This window comes from Staurois parvus, unplaced genomic scaffold (genome assembly GCF_062004578.1).
Source record: "Staurois parvus isolate SC_StPar_1 unplaced genomic scaffold, SC_StPar_1.0 ptg000213l, whole genome shotgun sequence".
Classification (NCBI taxonomy): domain Eukaryota; kingdom Metazoa; phylum Chordata; class Amphibia; order Anura; family Ranidae; genus Staurois; species Staurois parvus.
This window is the reverse complement of record NW_028318009.1, coordinates 2,390,121-2,405,661: the sequence shown is the minus strand read 5'-3', so window position 1 is coordinate 2,405,661 and position 15,541 is coordinate 2,390,121. Positions and strand designations below refer to the sequence as shown.

The following is a 15,541-nucleotide window of genomic DNA, read 5'->3' as shown; positions in this document are numbered from 1 at the left end:
TGCCGCCCTACCTGCGCTGCCATTGGCAACTACAGATGTTGATCACCGGTTCCCAGCCGGAAATTCCCCACCGGCACCTGGCGATCGCCGAAGAACAGTAACACGGAAGAGACATGTGCGTTAACAACACAGGTCTCTCTCCTGCCAGCTGTAACATGCTGCTGTGTACTTCTGTGCACAGCAGCATGTCTTCATAGTACAACACTCCCAGCACACAGTTAACCCTTTGATCACCCCAGATGCCCAGTGCCATTAGTACAGTGTCAGTGCTTTTTATTAGCACTGATCACTGTATTGGTGTCATTGGGATGTCAGTGACAGTTAGTGTCAGAATGCCCGCTGCAGTCCCGCGATAAGTCGCTGATCGCCGCCATTACTAGTGAAACAAAACAAAAAATCCCAGGATATATATACCGCCATTTGTAGACACTATAACTTTCACGTAAACCAATTAATGTACTCGTATTGGGATTTTTTTTTCAGCAAAGACATAGAGCAGAATACATTTTGGCCTAAATTTATGACGAAATTGGATTTTTTTAAAAAATTTTTTACTGGACATGTTTAATAGCGAAAAAGTCAAAAATATAGTTTTTTCAAAATTGTCTTTTTTTGTTTATAGTGCAAAATATAAAAAAACGCACAAGCGATCAAATACCAGAGAAAGAAAGCTCAATTTGTGGGAAAGGACGTATATTTCATTTGGGTGCAGCGTTGCATGACCGCGCAATTGTCAGTTAAGGTAACGCAGTGCCCTATCACAAAAAATGACCTGGTCAGGAACAGGAGGGAAATCCTTGGGAGGGCAAGCGGGTAATAATAATAGTAATAATAAGAATACTAAGGGCCAGTTCACACTCCATGCATTTCAGTTGCTTTTTTTCTGCATCCAAAACGCAGGGAAATTAGGTGATATGATTGTCAGTGTCATAGTTCACATCAGTGCTTGTACTTCCAGTGCGTTCCGGTTGCAGAAAAAAAGTAGAACAGTCTGCACAGAACTGCGCTGGATGCAAAAAACATAAAACGCATCAAAAACGCACAGGAATGCATATGTCCCTATTTACATTGAAGAAAAAGGGGGTAAAATTAACTGGAATGCATAAAAAACGCACCGGATCGCGTGAAAAACACATCAAAATCGCACCGGAACATGGCAAAAATGCATCCGAAACCCATCTGGACTGCTTTTCTATAGTGTGAACCGTCCCTAAAAGGAATAATAACAACCCATTTATACTGGGCTACACAGCTATCACTTTATACATTCACTATCACCTATAGAAGGAAATGACTTGATCCCTGACATCACGTCCGCCCTCACACTAATTTCCCCATCCGCATTGCCCACACCCTCATCCAAGATGGCCGCCTCTCCTCCTCCGCCAGAACGCGCATTCCGCAGGACTTGCGTCCAGTCTCCGCCTCCTTTCACGCTTCCCAATTGGCCAAGACGCTCTGTCACGGCAACAGATCACCTTCAGTCAAGCTTGGCAGACGCGAAGCAAGGGGCGGGTCAATCCCTTCAGATTGGACGCTTTGACACTGACAGCGGCCGGTGATTGGTGGGGCTGGCTTGTCTATCTCCGTCGCCAGCGATCGGGTTCGGGTGAGCTTGTCTGCTCTGAGCTGATGTGTCCGAGACCAGGAAGTGAAGTTTTCAGGCAGTTCAGCTGAGAGTGGAGCAGGTAAGAGGTGAGGGGGGGCTAGTGTGTGGGGGGTGTGGGTGTTGCAGAATGATTGGGACTGGTAGTGGGGGGGTCATACACATATGGAATGTATACATCATATCTATACAGTGCCTCCTGTGTCCCCAGCTGTCAGCTGCCCCTCATTCCTGGTGACAGTCCCTGTCTATATGTAGATCCCCTTCCCCCCTCCCTGGAATTGCACCTGATTTGTATTCCTGATTGGCCACTTATTACAAATACATTCGATTCCAGACCCTCCTTGGTTGAATTTGCTGTTGTGGCCCCCAACACAGCCATCAAAATCCTCCGTCACAAGGGCCCGCGCCGCTAGAATGTCACCGTTCCATCGGAGGTCTAGGCTTGCGCACCTGTGCAGATCCCTAGTTCTCAGATTGGTACATATAGGCAAGCTAAAGAGGTCTGTCATTTTATTTTTGCTTTCCCTTCTTGCCTCGTCTGCATTGCCCCCCCCCCCCAAAAAAAAAACCAAAAAAAACATATGCGCCCAGTGAATCCAGCGTTACCTGGTGTAAGCTGATGCGTGTCGACGCTCCAGGTCATGTGAACCCATCTTATCTTCTGATGTCACAGAAGCTGCTGGGTTCTTGAGGACAACCCTCTGATGACACATGTTGGCGCATGCACAGGGTCATGGAGATTCACCCAATGGCTCCTGGATGATATGGGGTGAAAAGATGGCAAACCTAAAAAAAAATTGTAATATCTGACTGTGTAGCGGGGAAAGGACGTGTCAAACACAAGGCCTGCAGCTGGGGCACCCCCCTCATCTCCGCCCCCAACTTGTCCCAGCAGTCAGCAGCAGAGTGGAGGACTAAACTCCTCCACCAGATACTGCACTTCTCTCTAGTGCCACAAAGAGTCACGTCTCTGCCACCCCCCCCCATCTCAGTAGTCGGCAGCAGAAAGGAGGACAGAACTCCTCCAGCAGATCCTGCGCTTCTCTCTACTGCCACAAAGAGCCACGTCTCTGCCCCCCCCCCATCTCAGCAGTCGGCAGCAGAAAGGAGGACAGACCTCCTCCACCAGATCCTGCACTTCTCTGTACTGCTACAAAGAGCCTTGTCTCTGCCACCCTACCCCTACCCCCACCCCATCGCTGCAGTAATGGTTTTCCACAGAGCAGTCCTGATCCTCCTATTCTGGGTTCCCCCGCCAGTGCTCTTGGCTCCTCCTCTTCTCTGAGCTCCACCATAAGAAGTCGCTTTCTATGGTGGCACAGATGTGGACTTGATCCTGAGCCGCAATGCATGTGTCTATTGACGACAGCGTGGCTTGGCCACACCTCCCCCACACCGGCCCTGATCCTCTTCTTCTTGGGTCCCCTGTTGATGCTCTCGGCTCCTCCTCTTCTCTGAGTACCACCATAGGAAGTCACTTTCTATGGTGGCACAGATGTGGACTTGATCCTGAGCCACAATGCATGCGTCCATTGACAAGACAGCGTGGCTCTGCCACACCGGCCCTGATCCTTCTTTTCTTGGGTCCCCTGCTGGCGCTGTCAGCTCCTCCTCTTCTTTGTGTCACTTCCTATGGTGGCACGTGTGTAGGCTTGATCCCGAGCTGCTCTGCATGTGTCAATAGACACACACAATGCAGCTTGGCTTCGCTCCTTTGCTCCCTCGTCACTGGATTTAAATGACAGCGGCAGGAGCCAATGAGGAGAGAGGGAGCACGCAGCACTAGGTTGAGATCAGGCTTAGATAAGTATTAGGGCAGCACAGTGGCTAAATGGTTAGCACTTCCGCCTGGCAGTACTTGCATCGTTGGTTTGAATCCCAGCCACGGCACCACCTGCCTGGAGTTTGCATGTTCTCCCTGTGCCTGCGTGGGTTTCCTCCAGGTACTCTGGTTTCCTCCCACACTCCAAAGACATGCTGGTAGGTGAATTGGCTCCTGTCTAAATTGGCCCTAATATGTGTATGTATGAATATGAGTTAGGGACCTTAGATTGTACGCCCCTTGAGGGTTAGGGACCTTAGATTGTACGCCCCTTGAGGGTTAGGGACCTTAGATTGTACGCCCCTTGAGGGTTAGGGACCTTAGATTGTATGCCCCTTGAGGGTTAGGGACCTTAGATTGTACGCCCCTTGAGGGTTAGGGACCTTAGATTGTACACCCCTTGAGGGTTAGGGACTGATGTGAATGTACAATATATATGTAAAGTGCTGTGTAAACTGACGGCGCTATATAAGTACCTGAAATAAATAAATAATAATATTAGTAGGGGCTGGTGGGAAGCTCCACATAGAAGGTTTTTTTACCCCAGCAAAGAGAAACTAGAAGCCTTTACAACTACTTTTAACCTGTTGGCGGTGACGGCACACAAATATGCGGCCTCTCGGCGACTGGGCCTTGAGGCCAAGATCCTGCATGTTTGCGTACACAAAGTAAACAACCGTGTTTGGCACATTTACTGCTGCCTCACGGAAATCCCTGATCTCAACTTGTGATCTGGACCTTTCCGATCATGTGACTGCTATGACAGCCAATCATGGTGGTCACATGACCCTAAGCCTTGCCCCGCTTCACAGCGTCACAAACTTTAAAGGGCTGGGAGGTGCCAGCGCCAAGGGGTTAAAGCAGAGCTCTAATCAAAATAAAAAAAAAAAAAACTACAATAACTGTAGCTGCTGACTTTTAAAAAAATACGGACACTCGCCTGTCCCTCAATCCCGCGGTGTCCTCACCGCAGCTGGTTTCACCGGCCATCCTGTGTCCCCGGCGCCGGCATCTTCAGTGTAGGCACCCGGCTATGACAACTTTTGGCTTCACAGCCGGGTGCTCGCTGCACATGGGCTAGTAGCGCTGTGCTTTGTGAATGGTCCCGTAGTCTTTGGCACCTGTCACGTGTCCCAAAAGACTAAGGGGAGGGGGGACAATGTCTGCTTCTGATCGCCTAGGTCAGGGGTCTCCAGACTTTATAAACAAAGGGCCAGTTTACTGACCTTCAGACTGTTTGGGGGCTAGACTGTGGGTGTTGGGAGTAGAAAACGTTCCAACATCATTGGGAAAACAATGTACCTCTTTGGTGTCAGTGGGAGGAATTGTGCCCTGTCATTGGGCCCAATTGTTGGTGTCATTGGGAGGAATTGTGCATCATCATTGGTGTCATTTATTCCAATTGTTGGTGTCATTGGGAGGCATTGTACATCATCATTGGTGTCATTGGGAGCCATTGTACATCATCATTGGTGTCATTTATCCCAATTGTTGGTGTCATTGCGAAGAATTGTGCCCCATTATTGGTGTCATTAGGAGGAATTCTGCCTCTTCATTGGAGGTCAGTAGAGAGGGATTATGCCCCATTTTTATCAGTAGATGAAATGGTGCCCCAAGGGCCGGATAAAATCAAGCAAAGGGCTGCATCTGGCCCCCGGCCACAGTTTGGAGATCGCTGGCCTAGGTGATCGCAGCAAAAGTGGGAGCGGGTATCTGTCTAATTTGGGCCCCAATTCTCCCCCCAAGGTGCCAATCCTTAATGGGGAGTGGGGAAGGAGGCCTTCAAGCGGAACTTCCCCTTTTGGGTGGAGCTCCGCTTTAAGGAGTTCTGTTTACGAAAGGGTTAAATAAGAAGAAACCTCCCAATTTTGGGTCCAGTTTGGGGGGGGGGGGGGTAGCACAGTGTGGTATTTAACACACCTGGAGGGTGGCTCTCCACCTTTACAAAGCGTGCACTTTTTTTGTTTTCTTGTTCTGTCCACTTTTGGGCATTTGTGGCTACCTTCAGCAAAGGAACTGTAGGGGTATATGGAATGTTGAGAGGAGTCTCAAGGCTCTCTACTTTTCAGAAAACCATGAAGCCATTGCTCCTTTGTACTTGGTTTGGTGGTCTGTATAGGGAAATGCAGTCCTGCATATACAGTAGACTTCATGCTGCTTCCAATATGCTTTATAGCGTGTGTTTGTTTGTTTTCCTAAAATAATGCCATGATACAAGGCGGGGCGCTGTAAAAAAGAAAAAAAAAAAAAAAGGTGTCGTCATTCTGGGGTGGTATGTCTTATATGGAAATTTGCAGGATGGTAATGAATTCCTTAATTTGATTGATCTGGACTAAGGAGATGCTTCACATACCGTACATTCATATCCATCCCTGGCCTCAAGGAACGTACAATGTACAGTCCCTACCTCGCATTCATACATACACATACTGGGGCCAATTAACCTACCAGCATATGTTTGGAGTGTGGGAGGAAACTGGAGTACCCGGAGGAAATCTATGCAAACACAGGGAGAACCTGCAAACTCCATGCAGGCAATTAGTATGAACTGATAACCCCAGTGCTGCAAACCACTAAGCCACTGTACTGTCATGATGTTCTGTATCCTTCTCTGCGCCCCTGTGATCCTAATTCCTTAAAGTGGTTGAAAACCCTTCCATATACCCAGTGAAGTGACTGGCCTCAGGTGAAACAAATCCTCCTACGTAAGTTGTACCTGTTTATCTGTAGCCTTTCAAACTCCAGAATTTATACTGCATGTCTGAGCTTTCAGAAAGCTGGGGACAGGGAGCTGAAGGTACACTCTGCAGTGCTCAGTGAGAGCTGATTGGAGGGAAAGGCACCCTCCCAACCCCCCCTTCATACAGCAGACCGGAACAGAGCTGAGTCTGTCAATTGCAAGCTGTGTGCTGGAGATCCCTCTCCTGTTACCGTTCTTCTTTTGGTGTCAGGAAAACTTGTCAGATGTGATGCATGCTGATGTCAGAGAAATGGAGCAGCAGAGAGAAGTGTGTCCTTAACTGAGACAAATGCACACTATAGAGGGATAGTCTTTGTTCATATTTCATGTCTGAGGTTTACAACCACATTAAAGCGGAACTCCAAAAAAAACCCCAAAAGTAGGAGAGGAGGGGGAAAGGGGTGTTAAAGCGGAGCTCCACCCAAAAGAGGAAGTTCTGCTTTAATGCTTTCTCCCCTGCTCCCCATTAAGGATTGGCACCTTTGGGGAGTGGGTACCTGAATTTGACAGGTACCCACTCCCACTTCCGCTGCAATTGCCTAGGCGATCGGAAGTGGAAGTTGTCCTCCCCCCTCCCTCCCTGAAGTCTTGCAACGCTTCTCCTGCATGCGCAGTGGGCACCCGGCTGTGAAGCCGCAAGCTGTCCCATCCTGATGCCCACACTGAAGATGCCGGTGCCAGGGAGAGAAGACGGCTGGTGAAACTAGCGGTGGTGAGGACACTGCTGGACCGAGGGACAGGTAAGTGGCTGTATTTTAAAAGCCGGCAGCTACAGTTTTTGTAGCTGCTGACTTTTTTTTTTTTTTTTTTGAGCTGGAGCTCCGCTGTAAAGTGGAACTTTCCTGTTAAGTGTGAAGTTCCACTTTAAAGTGTTCTGAATGTTTTCTTTACCTTAATGCATTCTCTGCAGTAAGGTAAAAAACCTTCTGCATGAAGCTGCCCCCTCAGCCCCCCTTATACTTCGCCGAGCCCAGTCTCGATCCAGCGCTGTGCATGAGCTCCCTCCCTCCTCATAGGCTCATAGATAGAAATGGGAGCCAATCACAGCTAGTGAGGGGGCGGAGCCAAGCTGCATTGTGTGGTTCAATGGACACAAGGCACGGCTTGAAAAGGAGCACACACAAGCACCTTGCTATGGAGGCATACAGTGGGGGGAGGAGCCTAGAGCGCTGTCGGCGAACCCCAGAAGAGGAGAATCAGGGCTGCTATGTGCAAAATTACTGAACAGAACAGATATGTATAAAATGTTTATTATTTTACAAAAATCTGGTTTTACAGTCACTTTAAAGTGTTCCTAAATCCCAGACCTTGCGTTCACTATATCCGCTCTCCCCGGAGCCTGCTTTCACTATATCCGCTCTCCCCGGAGCATGCGCTCACTATAGCCGCTCTCCCCCGGAGCCTGCGCTCACTATAGCCGCTCTCCCCCGGAGCCTGCGCTCACTATAGCCGCTCTCCCCCGGAGCCTGCGCTCACTATAGCCGCTCTCCCCCGGAGCCTGCGCTCACTATAGCCGCTCTCCCCCGGAGCCTGCGCTCACTATAGCCGCTCTCCCCCCGGAGCCTGCGCTCACTATAGCCGCTCTCCCCCCGGAGCCTGCGCTCACTATAGCCGCTCTCCCCCCGGAGCCTGCGCTCACTATAGCCGCTCTCCCCCCGGAGCCTGCGCTCACTATAGCCGCTCTCCCCCCGGAGCCTGCGCTCACTATAGCCGCTCTCCCCCCGGAGCCTGCGCTCACTATAGCCGCTCTCCCCCCGGAGCCTGCGCTCACTATAGCCGCTCTCCCCCCGGAGCCTGCGCTCACTATAGCCGCTCTCCCCCCGGAGCCTGCGCTCACTATAGCCGCTCTCCCCCCGGAGCCTGCGCTCACTATAGCCGCTCTCCCCCCGGAGCCTGCGCTCACTATAGCCGCTCTCCCCCCGGAGCCTGCGCTCACTATAGCCGCTCTCCCCCCGGAGCCTGCGCTCACTATAGCCGCTCTCCCCCCGGAGCCTGCGCTCACTATAGCCGCTCTCCCCCCGGAGCCTGCGCTCACTATAGCCGCTCTCCCCCCGGAGCCTGCGCTCACTATAGCCGCTCTCCCCCCGGAGCCTGCGCTCACTATAGCCGCTCTCCCCCCGGAGCCTGCGCTCACTATAGCCGCTCTCCCCCCGGAGCCTGCGCTCACTATAGCCGCTCTCCCCCCGGAGCCTGCGCTCACTATAGCCGCTCTCCCCCCGGAGCCTGCGCTCACTATAGCCGCTCTCCCCCCGGAGCCTGCGCTCACTATAGCCGCTCTCCCCCCGGAGCCTGCGCTCACTATAGCCGCTCTCCCCCCGGAGCCTGCGCTCACTATAGCCGCTCTCCCACAGTACACACAACATGGAATTGCAATTATTTTAGTAAATATAGACTGCTAAATACCTTTTCTCATCAGACGTTAGAGCAGTCTTGTGACTTCAGCAGAGCACTGGTTAAAGCTTGTAGGAGTTTTCTTTCTGCTGTTGGAGGATGCAAAACCCCTGACCTCTGTCTGGACAGTGTTGATTGGCCCTGTGCTGATCACATGCACTCGTCCAAGAAAAAGAAAAACCTCTGTAGCAATACACACCAAACTGAGCATGTGCATGTGACTACGGATTCAGTCTGTATCAGGTGGTCATTTGAAAAAGAGGAGAGGCAGAGAAGACAGGATCAAACAGCCTCTTTAAGCAATGCAGAGGATTAACCCCTTAGGCTCCACAGTGAGTATACCAAGCATGCTTTGCTGCATATACAGACTGATTGTACTGCTGGGGGTTTAGTAACACTTTAAGCTGGCCATACACTGGTCGATTTTCATATGAACATTCATACTAAAAAAATCTTGTGCGTACATGTAATAAAGCAATCAGAGACTTGACCAATGTCTATTGAAGGCGCTTCTAAATTTAATTTGCTTTTATCATTAAATTTTGGACTGAACAGAATTTTTCAAACAAAACCCACATTTTGTTCTTCAAATAAAAAAAAAAAAAAAATCCCTCTTACCCCAGGTTCACACCAAAGAGTTTTCCGCACCATTTGCAGAAACGCAGTACAGTCCATTTAACATGATTTCCTATGGGACTTGTTCACTTCTCCGTGTTTTCACCTGGTGCGTTTTTTTTTTTTTTTTTTCTTTTTGGAAAAGGTCAGGGGCACTTTTTCCTTTAAAAAAAAAAAAAAAAAAAAAAGTTGCGTTTTTGGTTCTATAGACCTCAATGGGAGCGCTCCAGAAAAGCATGTAGTGCATTTTTGCCGCTTTTTAAATCTGCCTAGCAACAAGAAACCTAAAAAAAACCGCAGGTGCAAAACGCAATGCAGAAACGACTCAAACGCAACCTTCATAGGTGGAAACCTAGGCTTTGTTCATTTTTTTTTTTTTTTTTTTGGCACTACGGCTGAAAATGAACATTGATTGTACCCCAAAAACTATTAGAAAATGAAATGATTGTTCTGAAATCACATTTTGAAAAAAAAATATCTGGTCAGCTTTAGCCTTCCTAGGTGCACTGTCCTTGTGTTCTGATATTAGGGGGGAGCAGAGGACACCAGCACTGCAAGGAAGCCTGGCATCCCATACATAGGATAATGAACGTCGTCTGTCTGTTCCCGTATTGGACACTTTGCTCTCCTGCCGGGGGAGTTGCACAGGTTGGACAGGTTATGGTTTCCCCAATAAGCCGGTCTAATACGTTTTTTATTGAGCGTTCTAAAGAAGAAAAACCTTAGGGGGCAGGTAATGCCGGTGCAGGTGGTTGTCCTCTCAAGTCAATGGGTAGCTCAGAGGAGTCACTGCGCGGTGTGCGCTGTCACCTGATTAGGCAAAAACCCTCCTCTGTGTGCTTCTCTGATACTAGTTTCACCTTGTGCTTAGTGGTTGGACATGGGGTTTGAACCTCGCTTGTCTTTCACTGTAGTGGCTGTTGAGGGCACTCTTATGGCATGTGCTGGCATTTGGGCAGGGTTTTATCCCCTAAACAGGGAATCATGGGTAGCACAGTGGCTAAGTGGTTAGCAGCCCTGCCCGGCAGCATGAGGGTCGTCGGTTCAAATCCCAACCACGGCTCCTCGTGGATGCTGTTTGCTTGTTCTCCCTGTGCCTGCGTGGGTTTCCTCCGGGTACTCCAGTTTCCTCCCACACTCCAAAGACATGCTGGTAGGTGAATAGGCTCCTGTCCAAATTGTCCCTAGTATGTGTATGTATGAATGTGAGTTAGGGACCTTAGACCGTACGCCCCTTGAGGGTTAGGGACCTTAGATTGTACGCCCCTTGAGGGTTAGGGACCTTAGCTTGTACGCCCCTTGAGGGTTAGGGACCTCAGATTGTATGCCCCTCGAGGGCAGGGACTGATGTGAATGGACAATATCTATGTAAAGTGCTGTGTAACGGGCAGTGCAGTGGAGCTGTGCTTGCACTGCTCGTTATGCTGCACTGGAGATATACTCACCTGACCCGCCAATCTTCCCCGCTCTCATTGGTTTCTGCCCCCCCTGCAGTCTTTTTACATTTTATTTTTTTTTTTTCTTTTTCAGGTACTTGTATAGCGCCGTCAATTTACGCAGCGCTTTACATATATATATATATATATATATATATATATATATATATATATATATATATATATATATATATATATATATATATATATATTGTACATTCACATCTGTCCCTGACCCTCGAGGGGCGTACAATCCGAGGTCCCTGACCCTCGAGGGGCGTACAATCCGAGGTCCCTGACCCTCGAGGGGCGTACAATCCGAGGTCCCTAACTCACATTCATACATACACATACTAGGGCCAATTTAGACAGGAGTCAATTAACCTACCAGCATGTCTTTGAAGTGCAGAAGGAAACCGGAGTAACCGGAGGAAACCCACGCAGGCACATGGAGAACATGCAAACTCCAGGCAGGTGGCTCCATGGCTGGGATTCGAACCAACGACCCTAGTACTGCCAGGTGGAAGTGCTAACCATTTAGCCACTGTGCTGCCCAAATTATCTGTTCCTGACGTCAGCAAACTCCATGCACAGGAACAGTCCACCACTGGACTGTGGGGGAGCACAGTTTTCCATAGGCTCGGCAGGCCAGGTGAGTATGTGAGCTTAGTCCTCACCCCTAGAATAAAAGAGCAGCTGATCCGTGCAGTGCAGTCACATCCCTACTGCAGGGATCAGCTGCTTTTTTTTTCTAGGGGTGAGGACTAAGCTCACATACTTGCCTGGCCTGCCAATCCTATGGACAACTGTGCTCCCCCACGGTCCAGAGGTGGACTGTTTCTGTGTGTGGAGTGTGCTGACGTCAGGAACAGTTGATTTAAAAGACCGCTGGACCGCAGGGAGGGCAGGAACCTTTTCCTTGTTCTCTCCCCTAGAGCATAACAAGCCGTGCAGGCACAGCTCCACTGCATGGGCAAAAGAAAATTTTGCCCGGAATTCTTTATTTAAACGGTTCTAATATAACAGAATACCAAATAAGACTTTTATTTTTCAGAGAAATCATTCATAAAATCACAAATTGCGAATAATAGGTGCAATAACATGTTTTCCCCTTTCGCTTTTACATATGTACTAACCAACAGCATAAATTCCACAGGTCTCCTGCCCTCCTAGTCGGCTGAATTTATTACATCTCATGAAGTTCACATAAACAAATCTCGTTCACTTTCCCAGCCAGAATTGCGGAGAGATGAGACTTCTGTCTAATGCATCTTATAGATATTAAATCTGCATCTTCAGGCGATGATCTACAAAATCATAAATCCCATCAACAAAAATAACAATATGTATAGGACATAGAAATTATTTATATTCTAAATCGGGGTCTAGTATGGGTCCGTGGAGGATCAGTTGGTCTCTGCTCCCCCCCCCAACTGCTACGCTGTAAACCTAATTAGTGGTAATGGGGCCTTTAATAGGGAACCTTATGTAAGGATGAATCTGATGAGGACACGTATGTAAGGGGGGGGGGGTGTCTCTGAAGGGGACACTCATGTAAAGGGGGGGGGGACTCTGATGGGGACACTCATGTAAAGGGGGGGGGGACGACTCTGATGGGGACACTCATGTAAGGGGGGACTATGATGGGGACACTCGTGTAAGAGGGGGAATTTGATGGGGGTAGACTCTGATGGGGGACCTTCATGTAAGGGGGGGACTCTGATGGGGGACCTTCATGTAAGGGGGGGACTCTGATGGGGGACCTTCATGTAAGGGGGGGACTCTGATGGGGGACCTTCATGTAAGGGGGGGACTCTGATGGGGGACGCTCATGTAAGGGGGGGGGACTCTGATGGGGGACGCTCATGTAAGGGAGGGACCCTGATGGGGGACGCTCATGTAAGGGGGGGGGACCCTGATGGGGGACGCTCATGTAAGGGGGGGGGACCCTGATGGGGGACGCTCATGTAAGGGAGGGGACCCTGATGGGGGACGCTCATGTAAGGGAGGGGACCCTGATGGGGGACGCTCATGTAAGGGAGGGGACTCTGATGGGGGACGCTCATGTAAGGGGCGGGACTCTGATGGGAACGCTCATGTAAAGGGACTCTCTGATGGGGACACTCATGTAAGGGGGGGGGACTCTGGTGGAGACACTCATGTAAGGGGGGGGGGGACTCTAATGGGAACACTCATGTAAGGGAGGGACCCCTACAGTGGACTCTGGGTCTAATGGGCACCCTGACGTATAGGAGGCTCTGATGGAGACTCTAATGTAGGGGCATTTGCTTTGTTCTGAATTTTTTCTCTTTTGTTCTGAATCCTATCATACTGATTCCAAAATTGATCCAGTTAAAATCTATTTATTTATTGATTTTTAAACTGATTTTGTATGGCCTATGAATATTTGAGAAATGTATGATTTGGCCCTCATATTAAAAATTGTGGTAAGTCTGTACTTGACCTACTTAACAGTTTGACTGGATTTCAGAACTGGTCCTCCAGGTTCACTAAACTATTTCCTTCCTGGCCTCAGGGCTGAGCGACATGATCATATCCTTAGTATCCTGTATATTTGAGCCAGAAGGAACACTCCGATATACACAGAATACTCTATTTGGGTGATCTGGAGAGCTGCTGAACCTAAGCCACCGGGCTGAGCTAAGAACTTCTACCTGTAGATCCATGTCCAGTGCCTCTCCTTTTGAGCTTCAGTATCACCTTAATAATAGAAGTATCAATATTGGACTGCATTATCACCTTTCAGTGATTCTGGCTATGACCAGGCTGACCCTTTTGTTATTATAACAATTAATACATTCTCCAGGGTTTTTGCATAATCGTTGACCCTCTCCAGGGTTTTTGCATAATCGTTGACCCTCTCCAGGGTTTTTGCTTAGCAGTATCATGGCCACCCACCTCAACTGAGTAAAGTTAAAACTTTAGAACTTACAGCAGCAGGTAATGAGAGCATAAGGTACAGGATTTCACAAGTCGATGCTCCTGTGGGCCCTTCTACGCTTGTTTTCCTCTTCTACATTGTGTATGTTTGGACACCTTCCCTCATCTCGCAATGCAGTGCTTTGAGACTGAGCAGACCTAGCACTGCCATGGGGCAGAGAGGGGCACCTCTTCTTGTGCATCTAGTTCCTGCATTTCTCTCCAGTTGGCATGTTTTTGGCTAATTCCCTGTAGATGTCTGTTGGGCCAACATATAACTCCGGGTAACAGCTGAGTGATCTGCAGGGGACAGAAATGTGTCGGGGAAATTGTTGGGTTCAGTAGACGGAGGTACATATAGAGCACATGATGAAATTGGGGGTGCTGTTAGATGGTAACGGCATGTAGGTCCAATGATAACGTCTTCTTCAAATGTCATACATCTTCTTTAGAACTTAGAATATGTGAAATATACTTTTATTTACAGGCCGGAGACTTTTTTTTTTTTTTTGCTTAAATGCCCACAAATTGTAGTGAAGCGATGTTTCTGTAGTAGTTCATTGTCGGTCTTTGTTTTTTCTGAGAATTTAGTAGAAACATTTTAGCAAACAGAGCTGATATTGACCACCAATTTCGCTTTTGGACAGCTGAATTGCAGAAGTCAAAACATAGCTTGGAAGTCACCCACTAGTAACAAAGTAGAACCAATGTTGAAGGGGATACAGAAGATGGCTTTCTGGTTAATAAAATAACAGCAGGTTGACTTTTGTGCCTGCTTATAGGCAAGTCGTATACAGTGACTTTGAAGCCCACCTCCAGGCCAATGAACTTGTGTTAAAGCACTTGAGGATTCTGGTTACTCCAAAGCCACCTCTTGTGACGGATATTATTTTTTAAATCCCGAAACCTTCTTGTTTACATGTGGTTGGAGTCCAGCTCAGATGTAAGCGCTACAGGTCATGTAGACCTCAGTGCTTCGGTCACATCGCTACCTCCTTCCCCTTCCTCAGTTCTTTGGTTGCATCTCCATCTCCCTCCCCTCCTTTGGGTTTTGTGGTTTGTGAATGGGCGGGAGGACACCTGCAGCTCATTTGTAATGAGTGGATACAGAAGTTCAGAAGGAGCTGGACTTTCTCCAGCAGGTAAACAAGAAAATGAGTTTTATGTAGAAGATGGCATTCATCACAGGAGGTGACTTTTGAGTAAATAGAATCTTCAACTGCTTTAACACAATTCTGTTTATTGCGCCTGGAGTTGGGTTTTAGGTCTAACCCTGAAGCCAGCCATAGATGGATCAAATATCTGCTGAAATTGGATCCATCTATTGGCAGGCTGGTTGTACTTGAGTTAATCCATCAATCGACATTCAGTACAACCAGCCTGCTGAGTTTTTTGCAGGTGTTCACTGCCAGTGGGGAATGCACCTCGCTGGCAGTACACAGCATCACTGTGAAAGGGATTCAGTATTGGGGCAATCAAGCAATTTTTTTCTTTCCTTCCACCTGTGTCTATGGCAGCAATGGGCAAACTACGGCCCGACGGACCTTTTAATCCGGCCCGCGGAGCGTGATAAAAAAAAAAACAGCCAGGGCAGGCAAACATTGGCTGTCAGGATGTGTGTAGGCGTGGCAGCGTGACGAATGTGAGGGGAGCTAGGCTCCTCTCACAGTCTGCCCTGAAGACCGGAACGGCGCGGGAACACGGCGAGAGGAACGCGCGGAGCAAAGGTAAGTAAATTGACACAGGGGGGACTTGGCTTACTACTTGGGGGGGGGGGAATAGTACTATGGGGGATGAAATACTATATGAGGGATGAATTAATATGGGGGATGAATTACTATATGGGGGATGAATTACTATATGGGGGATGAATTACTATAGGGGGAATGAATTACTATAGGGGGGATGAATTACTATAGGGGGGATGAATTACTATATGGGGGATGAATTACTATGCTTACTATGGGGGAATATTACTATACTTACTA

General features: G+C 48.6%; 1 protein-coding gene across 2 annotated transcripts in view; it reads left to right on the top strand.

The window, feature by feature from the left end:
- Positions 1-1,538: 1,538 nt before the first annotated feature.
- GOLPH3L (golgi phosphoprotein 3 like) overlaps positions 1,539-15,541 on the top strand; it is an 85,292-nt gene continuing 71,289 nt past the window's right edge. Inside the window, exon 1 of one of the 2 annotated variants that reach the window (XM_089678954.1) lies at positions 1,539-1,688. The gene's annotated coding sequence lies outside the window, so the exon portion shown is untranslated. Of the gene's footprint in view, positions 1,696-15,541 lie in introns of both variants that reach the window. The other variant, XM_089678956.1, reaches the window with a different exon arrangement.